Here is a 16138-nt window from a genome sequence, read left to right as displayed (position 1 = left end):
GTAGATCGGGCAGCCTCAAAACCAAATGTATTACAGGGGGAGACGCACTATGAGGTCAAATGAATCTTAGATTCACGGCTGTAGAAGGGAAGGTTGCAGTAGGGCAAGGCCAGCTGTCAGGCTGAGCAGGTGTGCGAATGGGTAGCTCCGCAGCGCACAGCCAATTTCCAGCTATCTGGTGAGCTTTCATAGCTGAAATGGGGTCTTGGAGGGACACCCGGAAAGTGGGATGCTCTGCTGATCATGTACAGATGGCGAAGGTCTGGAGCGAGAAGCAAGAGAAATCCCCTAGAGATTGGATGGGGAGAAGAGGGCCAGCAATAGCCGACCTGAAGGGCTGACAGCTGGACAAAGTAAACGAGAACTTAGTGGAACAATGGTGGACTGTATCTGGCGGTAACGAGTTCCAATCATTGAAAGTGGAAAGTGATCATTTGGAGGAGTTTCTTGGGTGGAAAGCAAAGAAGAAATAGCCTTAATTGGAAGGAGAGGTGGAGGAGACACGATAAAGAAAGAACAGTAAGAGACAGCGGGGCAAAGATAGGAAGACAAGAGAGAATAAGACTGATTGACTAGAACATCAGGAAATATTCTTTTTTATCTTACCCATTTGATTAGACAAAGGGATATTATTTGGATTTATGTACATTGGAGAAGAAGACTGGGACAGTAACAATGGGAGGATTTGACAGTGTGAAAGTTTGGTGATGAATGGCTTCTCTTCCAGATAGTGACAGTGCTTTTTCAGAACAGAAATAAGAGACAGGGTGATGGCAGCTGGTCAAAGGGAGGAAACACTTGTGAGATACGTGTGAGAGGGGGAAACTGGAAGAAGGGACTATATTGGCATTCTGAACTGCAGTTGTCGACAATTGAATATTAATTGACTATTTAAAGAAAAAAAAAGAAAGAACATTTAATCCACACAGAGAGACTTTTTGCAGCAGATTAGAGCTGAATCTGTTGGCACTAATATTGTTAGAAGTGGGAATGATTGCTGAATAACTCTATGAGTATAATATGCTCACTAAGTATTAAATATTAATATCAATATTAGTAGTAAATATTATCATTATGAATATTGAGATTATTAAATGTATTAATAACATTATCATTGAAGTAGCCAGTGAAATAGAAATAGTGTGATATGATATAAGCTTTATGGTTGTTCCCAATAGTGACTTAAAACTGTAATATTTAATCTCGTTATATTTGTTATAGCCTCATATAAGAGATAATTGTTATATCTTACAATTGTTTATATATAATAACAAAGTATAATAAGAACAACCTACTACAGCTGGAGAGGTGGAGGTCTATATTGGTGGGCAGAAAAAGTGGGAGAATTTGATAAAAGGTTATTGTCAGCGTTCTAAATACCATGCATGAAATCAATCAGAGACCAAGGCAGAATCATCCTTAAAGTTCCAATTTAATCATACAGGCATGTTAGCACTTCTGTCGAATTCCAACTCTGATCTTCCTGGAATTCCACCCAGTTGAAAGTTCATGATCTATCCCCACACCCCATAATCCATCACATGGTCCAATCATCATCTTCCATGCTAGCATCTACACCCCTCTGCTTCCGGTCAGGTGTCGAGGTGCGGAGACAAAAGATGACCTTGAGCTTCTAGAAAGAATGACAACAATACATTCCACAATCCTACTCCTTTCTATTCCCCCCTCCCAACTACTACACTAATAAAACACATAGGAAATTATAAGAAAGTGTGGCAGGCCAAAGATCCTAAAAAGAACATAACTACAGGCCTGACAGTGATTTTGTGAAGAGGCTGTTAAAAATGACAAGTGTTATGAACTTAAAGAAAATTGGAACAGGGAGGAAACAAGGCACTCAGTTAGCAGGGGCAGCCTCGAGTCCATCAGTCCAAGGATCTATGGAGGAAATGGTTCAGAGGGAGAGGTCAAACTTGTTCAAGGATCTACAAGCCATGTTACAAGGTATGCAGGATGTGATGAAACAAAATCATGATGAACTGAGAAAAGAGATTGGAGAAGTAAGAAATGATACAGGAGAACTAAAGGAGAAGATGCAGGTGATGGATGAGAAATTTGAATCCTTCCAACAACAAATCACGAAAAATGAGCAAAATTTACAAGAAATGGAAGTGAGGATGGAGAAAGAAGAAAAAAGAGTGGATGAAAAGAGTGGATGAAAACTAATCCAGGCAAACAGGGAGTTGGAAAATATAGTCGTATTTTTAGAATCTGAAAAATCAGCTCATTATCTACACTTTCAGAATGTAAGAGAGGAAAAAGGAGACTTATCAGAAATCATGGCAGAAATATTAGTGAAAGCACTTCAAATAGAGAAAGAAGAGATGCTGACAGAGATAGATGAAACCTACAGAGTGCAGACAAACTGTGAGGAGACATAACCTACCAAAGAAATCAATCTGAGATGAAATACTACATAGAACGAGAGCTGAGTCGATAGAATATGGAGGAAAGCAACTCATAGTTCTAAAGCAAATTCCAAGAAGGGTCAGAGAAATGCGAAGAACTTACCAATTCGTAACTTCCAAATTAATCAAATATAACATCAATTTCAGATGGCTGATACCAGAAGGCATTATGGTCTCATGGCAGGACAAAAGACACAGAATAAACACCATGGATAAGGAATTGGATGAGGAATTCTACAGTCAATATGTTAGCAATGGAAAAGAAGTGGAAGAAAGGGAAGAAATAGAAGAAAGAGACCCGAGACTAGTGGAAAAAGAAAAGAAAATACTACAAATTAAAGAGAGGGGAGAGGGAAAGGAAGAAAAGATGGAGAACTATGAGAGATGATACCATGAACTAAAAGAAGTCAGAACAACAAGAAGCACAAGACCAAGTTATAGATAGAGAAATGCAAGAGGAGATAAAAATCTTATCTCTCAACATCAACAGACTAAACTCACACATCAAAAGAAGGAAAATATTTAATAAATTAAAGAAGTTAAATTTGGATATGTCACTGTGTTTCATTTGGTTTGCCAGCTGTGCATAAACTCTAAGACATACGATAGACTGAACTGTTTCTTATCTGCAATGTTCTGCCAAGATGTGATTAATTCAGTTAGCAAGTTTGTATTTTTATTTTCTTTTATATTAAAATGTTTTTAATTAGATCATGCCTCGGGTTTATTTTCGCTTATTTCAAAAGTATGCTACAAGGAAATTCTACGGTCCACACTTCGATAATTCAGGGCGGAATTCACACCCTAACACATGGTAACAGAGGCTGGTTGATGTATGGTTTCTCCTTGCTTTGTTATTTTTTGAAGATAAGCGTAATAGGCTAATCCAGACAGGGTGATTTATAGCGACTGAGGAATGCTTAAACCATTTTCTAACATGCCGAAGAAGAAAAAAAGAAACCAAAAGATTTCTCTTCAAGGCATTCAGATATTTTTCACCCTCTCTGATGAAGAGACGAAAAGTATTTTACAAAGATGTACAACTCTTTTTTAAAAAAAAAAATTATTGGTTTTTACAAAAAATAATCAGGGAAAGGGATGGTGGATAAGGTACAAATTTTGACAGTTACATTATGCAGGAAATGGCCCTCCCCTCCATTCTCATAACTTTCATTTATTAATACATTAAATTGTTACTACTTAATAATATTTTGTCAGCATATTTTAACCTTTTATCTTCAAATGATTTCAATCATTTTATATCAGACAGATTTTCTAATTCATTTTTGTGATCTAAGTTTTCTCGATTTTGCCTCTTCTCCCCCCTCCAGCAAGGCTCCAGCACCTCCCATGTCCTGTATATCCTGTGTAGTGTCATCAGATTTATCCAGGAGGACTTTGTTTTTTTCCATGAAGGCCTCAGCCTCCATAGTTGTGTTAATTCTGACTCTAGTGTCCTCCCAGAATATTAACATACCTTCTGGCAGAAGCCACCGAAACCACACCCCTTTCTGGTATAATTTCTTCGCTAGAAGCGAATAATTTTTTCTTTTATCTCTAACTTTCTTTGGGATTTGTTTCAGAATGGCTATTTCTCTATCCTTGTATTTTAATACTTGCCCCCTTTGTGCACTCAGAATCTCTTTTGTCATAATGTCCCTCAGGTCTTCATCATCAGCCTCAATTACATTTTGAAATCTAAGGAAAAAAGACATCCTTTCAAATTCCATTTTTATCTGGTGGTTCTCAAGTTCTTGATTTCCTCTCTGGACCCCTCTCACCTCCCTCCTCATCTCAGCCATCCCCTCCCCCAAAAGTTCCAATCTCTGTGAATTCTGAACCGTTCGGTTTTGGTTCTCTCTGAGCTGTTCATTCATTTCTTTCAGTTGATTTTTCAAGTCCTCCTGCCCCTTTAAGAGCTGTTGGAATATCTGTTGGGTTAGATCCACCTCAGGGGGCTTAGGCTGGAGCAAAGACGTTAATGTCTGTTGTCCGCTGGGGCTGGACGCTGAAGATGCTGGGGCAGAGCCAGCAAAACCCGGTTTCCCCGGTGGTGGTCTTTTCGGTGACATTGTAGTAATAAGAGCTCAGAAATGTCTGTGTCAACACAGGGAAGAAACAATTGTAAAAGTGGATAACCGAGAGAGATCACGAGGCAAGCAGCCGAGACAAGTAAAGACCTTTTCTAAAGTCTAAATCCAAGCAGTAAAGTCCATTGTTCCAGGTCCAGAATAAAATGTATCAATAGATATCTCTGAGTGTCACGGAGACAAAGACAAGATGCCAGCGGTTTCTGTGGGTGGAGTCAAATTTCAAAGTACATGAAGACAACGGAAGTGTGCCATCTTGCCTTGCCAGCTCCGGGATCAGAAGGCAACAAACCAAAAGTTTTCAAAGTTTTCAAAAAGTCAGATCATCACCTTATTTTCACAATTGCAGTAGAAAAAATCTGCTGTTTGCTATGAGCGTGACTTCATTCCATAGCTCACCCCCTCCTCCTCCTCTGGGGGCAGAGAGCAGTTTAGAGCCGCTTATCCAAGGGGGGGGGAATCCCCCTCCCTCCAGTCACACTTCCCAGGAACGGGTTGAAAGTTTTTCTAAAAAGCTGACAGTCTTTTTTTCCCCCTTCAGTCAAGAAAGGGAAGGGGGGGATTTCCGCCTCACCGCATTGCAGCTGCAGCCTTCAAATCGTCAGTCTTGCCAAGCTGCCTCGACGTGAAAGCGCAGGAAAGCGCCTCCCCTTTTGCCTCCTGGTGCCTAGGGCGATGCAGGGAGCCCCCCCGGCCGCCGCCGACACAGGGGACCCCCCGCTAAGCCGCCCCCTCGGCAGGGGCCCCTACAAGGCTCCCTCTGCCCCCCCGATCAGGGGGTGGGCCACCAAGAGCGCGCGGGGCGAGCAAAGCATGTCCGTCGCGATCCGCAGCCGGAACCGGAAGTCCAAAGATGTACAACTCTTGATGCAACCGGACCGGGTGAAGAACCTACTGTGGGAGAAATATCTCAACAAGATGGGACTGCTTCAGGAGATGACAATCTATGACTGAGGTCAGTAGAGTATCTTCCTAATTATGCATGCTCCCAAATATCTCCTAGAGATTTTGAAATGCTCAGTGCCAGGCCAAAGCTCTCGCAGCCGCAGCAATTTCACTCCCACGCAGAAGGAGAAATGTATGATTCTCTCCGCACCTCTGAGCAAGCTATGGAAAGCTATCGTAATCACATAGAATTCTTTGAAAATGAGCTGTTTCAAGCCAAAAGGGCTTATTCCATGCTCAAGTCAGAGAAGAGGGATTCCCATGCTTTTCAAATTTCTGAAAACACCATTTTGCCTTCTTCTCCAAAGTGTCAGCTTTCCAAATATCATGCAGAATTAAATCAAAGTCCAAGGCAGATTTATCCTTAAAACTCCAATTTAATAAGACAGACATGTTGGCATTGTGCTATGAAATCCCAAATCCGATTTGCTTCCTGGGATTCCACCCAGTTGAAAGTTCATGATCTTATCCCCACACCCATAATCCATCACATGGTCCAATCTTCTTCCACGCTGGCATCTACACCCCTCTGCTTCCGGTCAGGTGTCGAGGTGCCGAGACAAAAGATGACCTTGGCTTCTAGAAAAGAATGACAACAACACATACCACAAATCTACTCCTTTCTATCCCCCCTCCCAACTACTATACTAATGAAACAACATAGGAAAATAATAGAAAGTGTGGCAGGCCAAAGATCCTAAAAGAAACATAACTACAGGCCTGACAGGTGACCTCTCCTCAGAAGAAAAACGTTTCCTGAAAAGAGAATAACATAAAAGTTAACATAAGAAAATTAACCACCTCTTCCTCCCCCAGGCCTACCGGGAAACTTCTCATGGAATTGTTTTACTAACTTCTCCACTTTTAGGTTCCAACTTTTCACCCAAGTAGCTTCAGACAAAGGGTAACCCTTCCAATGAATGAAGTACTGTAAGCGACCCCTATTCAGCCTGGAGTCTACGATTTTTTCCACCTCAGATTGTTTTTCCCCTTCTATCACTACAGGAGGAGAGAAAGCTTGGGTGGATGCTCTTATGCTAGACCCAATTACTGGTTTCAACAAGCTACAATGAAATTCTGGGTCAAATTTCCCTAGACCTCTGGGTAGACTGAGTCGAACTGTAACTAGGTTTACTATCTTCACTATTGGGAATGGACCTAGAAATTTTGGACCAAATTCCTTGCTAGGCATTCTTTTTTTTTTTCTTTGCAATATATTTTTATTGTTTTTACATTTAAAACAATGCAATGCCGCAGAGTCGGGGTGATCATATATTCACATTATGTACAGCTGGTTTCAACCATTAACAATTATTCTACTTAATACATTGTCTGTCCTTCTGTTCGATCGCCATATATACATTTGTTCCAGTCTTGTCATCTTAACTTATACCAGTCATAAAATCTATTCCATACCTCAAAATATTCTGATTCCCCTTTATTTTTAAGTTCCAAAGTGAGCCTATCTGCTTCTGCACAGGCCAACACTTTTCTGATTATATCTAGCTCTGATGGTGTATTTTCTTTTTTCCAATGCTGTGCATAGGTTATGCGCGCTGCAGTCAGTATATGTATAATTAGATAGAGTGTATCTTTCTTAAACCCCTCCGGTATTATGCCTAGGAGAAAAGTTTCTGGTTTAAACATAATTTGTTCTCCCACCATTTGTTCTAACCATGATTGGATCATTTTCCAATATTTTTTTGCCTCATTGCACGTCCACCACATATGGTAGAAGGTGCCTGGTGTTTTTTTACACTTCCAGCAATTTGGGGCCAAATTTTTGAACATTTTAGATAGCTGTGCTGGCGGGAGATGCCATCTGTAGAACATCTTGTAAAGATTTTCTTTATACGCCGTAGCCAATGTTAATTTCTGATTAAGTATCCAAAGTTTTTCCCACTTAGCCAATTCCACATTCTAACCGAAATTTTTCGCCCAGGCGACCATGTTTTCTTTGACATATTCTTCCTCTAGTTTATATTCCAACAAAAATCTATACAGCACTTTGATCAGTCTGTTTTCTGTCTGTATCAACAGTTTATCTAATATTGTGTAGTCTTTGGCAATACCTTCGTTCTTCCTATCCTGTGCATACCTTGATTGTATCTGTAAATAAGACCACCATTCTACTTGTATTCCTTGTGATGTCAATTCTGCTCTAGTTTTGATCTCCCCCTGCCTGTTCAATAGCTCTTTATATGTGACTATAGTTTCCATGTTAATTAAATTTGGGTGTATGCATGCTTCCATCGTAGATAGCCAAATAGGTATTTTAGTATAGTGGTCATGTTTAATTTTATTCCATATGATTAACAGAGATTGTCTAATGTAATGTCTACTAAAATATTTGTGTGCAGATCCTTTTTCATACCAGAGGAAGGCATGCCAGCCTGCTTGGAGGTCATGACTTTCCAATTTGAGTAATCTTTTATTTCTCAGCATTATCCATTCCCTTAGCCATGTTAATATAGCCGCAGTATAATAGAGTTCCCAATCTGGTACACCAAATCCTCCCTTTTCCTTAGTGTCTTGCATAGCCTTAAGTTTTATTCTTGGTTTTCTTCCCTGCCAGATAAATTTCGAAACCAATTGATTCAGATCTTTAAAGACACCTTTTTCTAATTTAATGGGTATGTTCTGAAATAGGAAAAGAAATTTGGGTAGTATATTCATTTTTATAACTGCAATCCTGCCCATCAGGGACAGTTGTAGGTTTTTCCATCTTTCTAGATCCTTCTTAGTTTTATTAATCAGATTGGTATAGTTGTCTTCTTTGATGGTCACACACCTCGCAGATAAATGTATACCAAGATATTTGACTTTTTTGACAATTTGGATACCCAATTTCTTCGTTAACTCCTCTTTTGCTTTTGATTTCATATTTTTAGTCAGCATTTTGGTCTTTGTCATATTTATCTTCAGACCCGCTATTTTCCCATACTCTGTCAGTTTCTCAATGAGTTTTGTACCAGATTCCATAGGATCTTCTAGCACAAACACTAAATCGTCCGCAAAGGCCTGTAATTTAAATTGCTCCTTTTTAATTTCTAGTCCCTTTATCTGTACCTCTTTACGTATATTCCTGGCTAGTACTTCTAGGGTTAGTATAAACAACAGGGGGGATAGGGGGGGCAACCTTGTCTTGTACCCTTCTGGATTACAATACTTTGTGTTAGTTCACCATTGATTATTATTTTAGCTTTTTGGTTTGTATAAATTGCTCTGATCGTGTTTATAAATTTGTCCCCACAATCCATATAATCTAATTGTTGGTGCAAAAATTCCCAGTTGACATTATCAAATGCCTTTTGGGCATCGAGAAATATTAGTGCAAACTGTTTGTCATTGTGCACTTCATAATATTCAAGAATGTCCAACATAATTCTCATATTGTTTTTAATTTGTCTTCTGGGGAGGAATCCGTTTTGGTCTGTATGGATGAACGATGTAAGAAATTTTTTCAGCCATTCTGCCATTATTGAGGCAAAGATTTTATAATCTGCATTTAGCAGTGATATTGGTCTGTAGTTTTGTATAAGCACCTGGTCTGTATCCGCCTTAGGTAATAGTACAATGTTAGCCTCCGTCCATGACAACGGTGTCTTCGCCTCTTTCAACACAGCGTTGTAGACTTCTAACAACGTTGGGACAAGTATATCTTGGAATTCTTTATAAATTTCCGCTGGCAACCCATCCGGCCCTGGAGCTTTATTATTCTTTTGTCTTTGTATGGCCTCGGTTATCTCTGATGTTTTAATGTCTTCATTGAACATGTCCTTAATCTCCTCTGGTACCTTTGGCAGATCTGACTTTTCAAAATACTGTAATATTCCTTCCTTTGTATAGTCTCGGTTTTCTTTGTATAATTGATCATAAAACTCTTGGATAATCTTTTTCTTTTCCTCTAGTTGGTAGCAGATCTCGCCTTTTTCATCTTGTAGTTTATTGATCCAGTTCTCTTGTTTTTGCTTCCTCAGCCTATAGGATAGCCATCGCCCCGGTTTATTTGCATTCTCAAAGAAGTTTTGTTTTGCTTTTTTTATAGATTGTGCCAATTTTGCTTTTTCAAATATAGCCAATTCATGTTTAATCAGTTCCATATTTCCTTTTATACTTCTGTTCTGTGGTTTCTTTTGTAATTCACTCTCTAAATTTCTATACCTTTCTTTCAGCTCTCTTATTTTTAGATTCTCAGTTTTTTTCTTCCTGGCTGTAGCTGATATTGTGATCCCTCTTATAAATGCCTTAGTCGTATCCCATAGGTTTTGTATGGATGTGTCTCCTGGTCCATTTTCTTTAAAGAAGAATCTTAATTCTTGGTTGACTCTATTAATATATTCCTGGTCTTTTAGAATTGACCTATTGAGTGACCAAAGGTAACTGCCCTTTTGTTTCTTCCAAATAATCTTCATGGGATTGTGGTCAGCCCATAGATTGGGTTCTATATCTATCTCCTTCACTTCTGAGATTAACTCCATCGGCAGCCAGACCATATCTATCCTTGACCAGGATTCGTGTCGGTTCGAGTAGAAGGTATATTGCTTAGCCTCTGGATATCTTTCTCTCCATACATCAAACAAATTTAGTTCTTCAACTATAGCATTGAAGTCGCCCAGTAAAAAAACATTTTCGTTTCCCATCTCTCGAATAATGCTATGTAGTCTATGATAGAAATTTTCCTGGCCTTCATTATGTGCATATATTACAACCAGTGACACCTTTTTTTGGTTTAACATTATTTCTACGATTAATATTCTCCCTTCCTCATCATGATAAATTAGTTTAGTCTGAATTGTGTCTTTGACATATAGTGCTATTCCTCTTTTCTTTTGGTCAGCCAGTGCTGCGTAGATTTTGCCCAATCTAGGACATTCTAATATCTGGATCTGTCTTTTAGTCATATGGACCTCTTGCAATGCAATTATATCGTAATTCAAATGTTTTAATTTATTAAATATTGTTTTCCTCTTCTGGGGTGAGTTTAGACCATTAATATTCAATGATAGGATCTTGATTTCTCCCGACATATTTCTATGTGTATTTGGGTCGTGTGCTTCTTTTTTTTTTTTTTAAAACAAAGTTTTATTGGTTTTTTTAAAATTTACAAGGGAAAAGGTAGTGGAAAAAGTATCCAAATTTTGGCAGTTGCAAAGTGTGGTAGGTGCCCCCTCCCTCCAAACTCATAGTATACATCTGGGTAGAAGTCATTAATACATAATCATATATAATCAGCATATTAATTCCATTGGTACTTTCAATCAGTTTAGTACATAGTAGTATATAGTCCACATGTTAATTCCATTGGTACTTTCGATCAATTTATGTCAAAAAGATTTTCTTATTCATTTTTGTGATCTGAGCTTTCTTGGTATTGCCCCATCTCCCCCCGCCGACAGAGCTCCGGCCCCTCCCGTGTCCTGCATATCTGTTGTAGGATCTTCTGTTTTTTCTAGGTGTGTTTTGTTTTTTTCCAAAAAGGCCTGTGCCTCTATGGGTGTGTTGATTCTAATTCTTGTCTCCTCCCAGAATATTAACATACCTTCAGGCATCAACCATCTGAACCACACCCCCTTCTGGTATAATTTATTTGTTAATTGCGAATAATTTTTCTTTTTTCCCTCACTTTCTTGGGGATCTGCTTCAGAATGGTTATTTCCCTATCATGGTATGTTAAGGCTTGCCCCCTTTGTGCACCCAGAATTTCGTCTCTTGTGCTTTTTCTAAGGAATTTAATATGTACCTCCCTGGGTACGTTGTGTGTTCTAGCATAGTTCACTCTATAAACCAGATCTATCTCCCATTCCATCTGTTGTTTTTCTTTATGAATATATTCAGCCAAAATATTTGTCATGATGTCCCTTATGTTTTCATCATCTGCTTCCATCACGTTTTGAAATCTAAGATAAAAGGACATTCTCTCAAATTCTGTTTTCATCTGTTGGGTATCAAGTTCTTTGTTTCCCTTCTGCACCACCTCCACCCCCTCCCTCATCTCAGCCGCCCCACTCTCCAGAAGGTCCAGTCTCTATGAGTTCTTATAAATTTGGGCCTGGTTCTCTTTAATTTCTTCTTTCATCTCCTTTAGTTGTTTCTTAATTTCCTCTTGTCCCTGTAAAAGTTGCTGAAGCATTTGTTGCAAATCCATCTCTGTACTTTTAGGTTGCATCAGGTCTGTTATCTTTGATTGTGTAGCAGGGCTGGAAGTTGCTGATGTCGGGGCAGAGGTAGCAAAGCCAGGCTTTCCAGGAGGTGGTCTTTTAGGAGGCATTGTTTATAGAATAAAGAGTTCAGTCAGTGTAGAGAATGGACAGTTAGAGCGGCAGAGCAGCCAGATGAGTCCAGGAGGCAGAAGGTCCAGGCAGAAGAGAATTTCTCTAATCACCCTGGCAGTAGAGCAAAGTTTTTCACTCCAGGGAGTTCAAAGAGTAGCAATCCACAAGAGATTTATCTGAGTAGCACGGAGACAAAGACCGGAAGCCTGAGTTTTTAAAGGTGGAGTCAGGTTTCACAGTTCATGAAGACAACGGAAGTGTGCCATCTTGCCCTGCCAGTTTCAGGTTTAGAGGCATAACAAAGTTTTCAAAGTTCCCAAAGTTTTCAGATCATCAGTATATTATGGGGTTAAGTTCAAAGAAAGTCACTTTAAGCAAGGGTGTGGCATCATTGGTTGGCTCTCCCCCCTCCTCCTTCCCCTGGGGCTGAGAGCAAAATTGTTCCAAGCCGCCTGTCTGAGGGGGGGGGGAATCCCCCTCCCTCCAGCCGCGCCTCTCAAGTTAGCCGAAAGAAAAGGCTTTAAACTGCTGGCAAATTCTTCAAGTCAATAAAGGGAGTGGAGGGGGGGTTGCACCTCACCGCACCACAGCTGCTTCCTTCTGCTTGTTCATTCTCCGCACAGCCTTCAGCGAGAACGCCCACACGTCCTCCGATCTGCTCCCCGGTGCCTTGGGCGAAGCGGGGGACCTCCCGCCGGCCGCCGCCGATCCAGGGATCCCCTGCGGTGCCGCCCCTCCGGCAGGACGCCTCTGCGGGGCGTCCTGTGCCCCCCAAGAAGTGGGGAAGCCCACCGAGGAGCCGGAGCGAGCAAAGACTTGCCCGTCGCTGGTAGCCGCCGGAACCGGAAGACCGGTCGTGTGCTTCTTGTTGCCCTTATTTCTCTCACTTCCTTTGGTTCTTCCCCTTTTTCATCTAGAACGACTTCTTTTTCCTTTCGTATCTCCACTGGTTCCTTCTCTCTTCTTATCTGTACCCTGGATCCTTGCCTCCTTGCTCCTGCCTGTTCTCCTTCGTCTTTCTCCTCCTCCTGTCCAACTAGGGTGTTGTAAAAGTCTTCCGCTTGTTCTATTGTGTCTATTCTAAATCTTCTATCTCTCCAGGTTACCAGTACGCCCTCCCGCATCAGCCATCTAAAGTTAATTTCATATTTGTTCAGGACAGATGTTAAAAATTGGTAGGGCCTTCTTAATTCTCTGATTCTCCTTGGTACCTGTTTTAGAACTATTAATTGTCGTTGGTTGTAAATTATCGGGTCGTCTCTAGTTCTATTCAGCACCTCGTCACGTATTGATTTTTTAACAAACTTTACATGGACTTCTCTTGGGAGATTATTCTTTTTTGCGTAGTTTGTCTGTATTCTATACGTCTCGTTGATCTCACTTGCCATCTCGTCCTTTTCTATTCCCAAAGCCTTTGCCATTAGGTCTGCCGTCATGTCTGGTAAATCCTCGCCTTTTTCTTCCTTTACGTTCTGGAACCGTAGGAATTGGGCTGCTTTCTCCGATTCTAACGTGAGGACCGTTAACTCAAGTTCCTTGTTTGCCTGGATCAGCCTAGCGCTCAGCTGCTCCATTTTTTCAACCTCCTTTTCCAACCTTCCTTCTATTACATTTATTCTTTGTTCGTGTTTATTGATCTGTTCCTGGAACTTCTCAAATTTATCGTCCATCTTCTGCATTCTCTCCTTTAATTCTACTGTATCACTCCTTATTTCTTTAATGTCCTTTTTAAGTTCTTCGTGATTTTTAGCCATTGCCTCATGCATTGACTGTAGCATCATTTGCAATTCCTTAGTTGAATTGGATCTTTCTCTCTGAGGCATATCCTCCGAAGATCTTTGGTTCGAGGGACTGGCAGCCGCTAGGGATGGCTGGGATACTTGCTTTCTCCCCGTGCCAATTTTCGTAAAATTTGTACTACTTGTCATTTTTTGGAGGAGTTGGATCCCTACTTTAATTTTCCCCCAGAACTCCCACTTACTTCTCTCCCTCGTAACTTTCTCCAGTCCCCCTTCTTTCTTTCTTTCTTTCTTTCTTTCTTTCTTTCTTTCTTTCTTTCTTTCTTTCTTTCTTTCTTTCCTTCTTTCTTTCCTTCTCTTCTTCCTTCCTTCCTCCCTTCCTTCCTCCCTCCCTCCTTCCTACCTCCCTTCCTTCTTCCTTCCTTCCTTCCTTCCTTCCTTCCTTCCTGCCTGCCTGCCTGCCTGCCTGCCTGCCTGCCTGCCTGCCTGCCTACCTACCTACCTACCTACCTACCTACCTACCTACCTTCCTTCCTTCTTCTCCCTCTCCTCTTCCCTCTACCTCTACTCAAATTTCAATTTTAAATAGTGATAGGGGGTAGTAAACTCTATATATCGATTAGTTCGTGTGTTATATAGGAACAGCTCTCATAGGATAGTAGGATAGTGTGGGAGACTTATCGGTTTATCACTGTATATATATGTGTGTGTGTATGTCACATTTATAATACTCCTAACTTTCTATTAATCTATTAATCTATTTTGATTACTTAATAAAATCTAAGGATAGAATGTTTATAGTTATTGCTTATATTATCCTAGATTAATCAGTACTAGTGCCACTAATATTGAAAGAAGTTAGGGTTAGTAATCTTACAACAATAACAATAGCAAAAACAATATATTCCTTTGATGGTAATATTATCACATTAATTCCTAGGTTTTAAGTTCAACCTTAGGTGCGTCCCTCCTGTATTGGATAATTATATGAAAATGTTCTGGGTTCCCCTGCTCCAATAGATCTTCTTTCTCTCTCTCCAGATAGTAGAATCCAAAGGCTGTCCAGAGAATATAGTCAGCAAAGAAAAATCCTGTTTTCTCTTAGGGTATTAAGAGGGGGGGGGGGGAAGTTCCAGGTTTCGCCAGTAGATGTCTCTCTTCCACTTGTCCAAGCGCTGACCAACTGCTATCACTCTACATATAAATTGCTAAAATAAGTTTTTCCCTTCGAGCCTTCCAGACTTGTATAATTAACTCAAAACCCCCTGAAGGAGTCTGTATAGTCAAAGTTATTTACAGCCGGCTTTGTTATGTTAACAGATTAGGTTTAGGTTCAACTTATCAGACAGTTCAGAGAGTAAAAAGATAAAGCCGCCATTTTTCACTCAGTATATTACTTTTCGCCGCTGTAATCTCCCTGGAGCCCTTGATCTCTTGAGCTGTTTTGGGATAGAATTACCTTCTCCAAGATTGGAAGCTGTTAGATCACTCGCAACTCCGACAGCTTTCTGTAATAGATCCTCACTTGCTTTGAACTCTTGTCAGCATTTTGGGACGTCCATTGCTGTCGCCCTCTTCCACGTCCGGGGATATGAAGGAGATTTCAAGCACATACCATGGATTGCCGTCCTATGGTCGTGTCAAACCAACTTTCTCTCTTCAGTCTTCCCTCCAGGAAGGCTTGGCTTATCAAAATCTTTTCAGCAAACCCCCTCCGGACGTTAGATCTGGCTGCTGTTAACAGAGCTCTCTGTCCAGGCAGCCATTCATGCTGGCAGCAAGCTCTGCCCCCCGCTAGGCATTCTTAATCTCATGTATTTGGTAGATACAAAAACTTTGTCCCCCACACAGAAGGGGGTTTGGAGCAAGCGATGTTTATCAGCTTGCTTCTTGTAGGCTTTTGACGCATCTGCTAGAGCCTTCTTCGTATTCTCCCATCCTTTCTTTAGCATGTCCATCCATTCATTCAAGGTCATGGAGGAAGGAGGTTCTCTAGGCAACTCAGGCATCGGAACAACTTCCATGCCACTGGTAATCTGGAAACCCACTAATCCTCTGCTGCTGTGGACCGCATCGTTGTACGCCACTTCGGCGAAGGGTAGCAAGTCCGACCAGTTGTCGTGCTGATAGTCCACAAAACACCTGATGTATTGTTCCACCACCGCATTGACTTCCTCTGCTGCGCCGTTCATGCTGGGATGAACCTCTGAGCTCAGTTCTTGTGTGGACCCAATGGATCTCAGGACCTCTCTCCAGAACTTGGCTGTGAACTGGACTCCGCGGTCTGAAATGATCCTCTTGGGCAATTCGTTCAGGCGATAAATGTGTTTTACAAACATTTTTGCTAATTTCTTTGCGGATGGCAATCCTGAGCAAGCAATGAAGTATGCCTGCTTAGAAACCAAATCAATAACTGTCCAGATTACTTTATTCCCACTGCTGTCTGGGAGTTCCACGATGAAGTCTATTGTGACCTCTTCCCATGGTCGGTTAGGGCTCTCTGCTGCAGGTGCTGCAGGTTCTGGGCTCTTGGATTCAATCATCCACGGCTGGCCCTTTTCCTTGGTAGGACTTTTCGTCACCTGAAGTTGGGGATACTCTTCCAGAGGTCGTTTGGGCTTTTCCCTCTCTGAGGCCTCCCCCTTGGTAGGACTCTTTGT

This window comes from Natrix helvetica (assembly GCF_964273705.1).
Source record: "Natrix helvetica genome assembly, chromosome: W".
NCBI lineage: Eukaryota > Metazoa > Chordata > Lepidosauria > Squamata > Natricidae > Natrix > Natrix helvetica.
Note: the sequence above shows the minus strand (reverse complement) of the source record.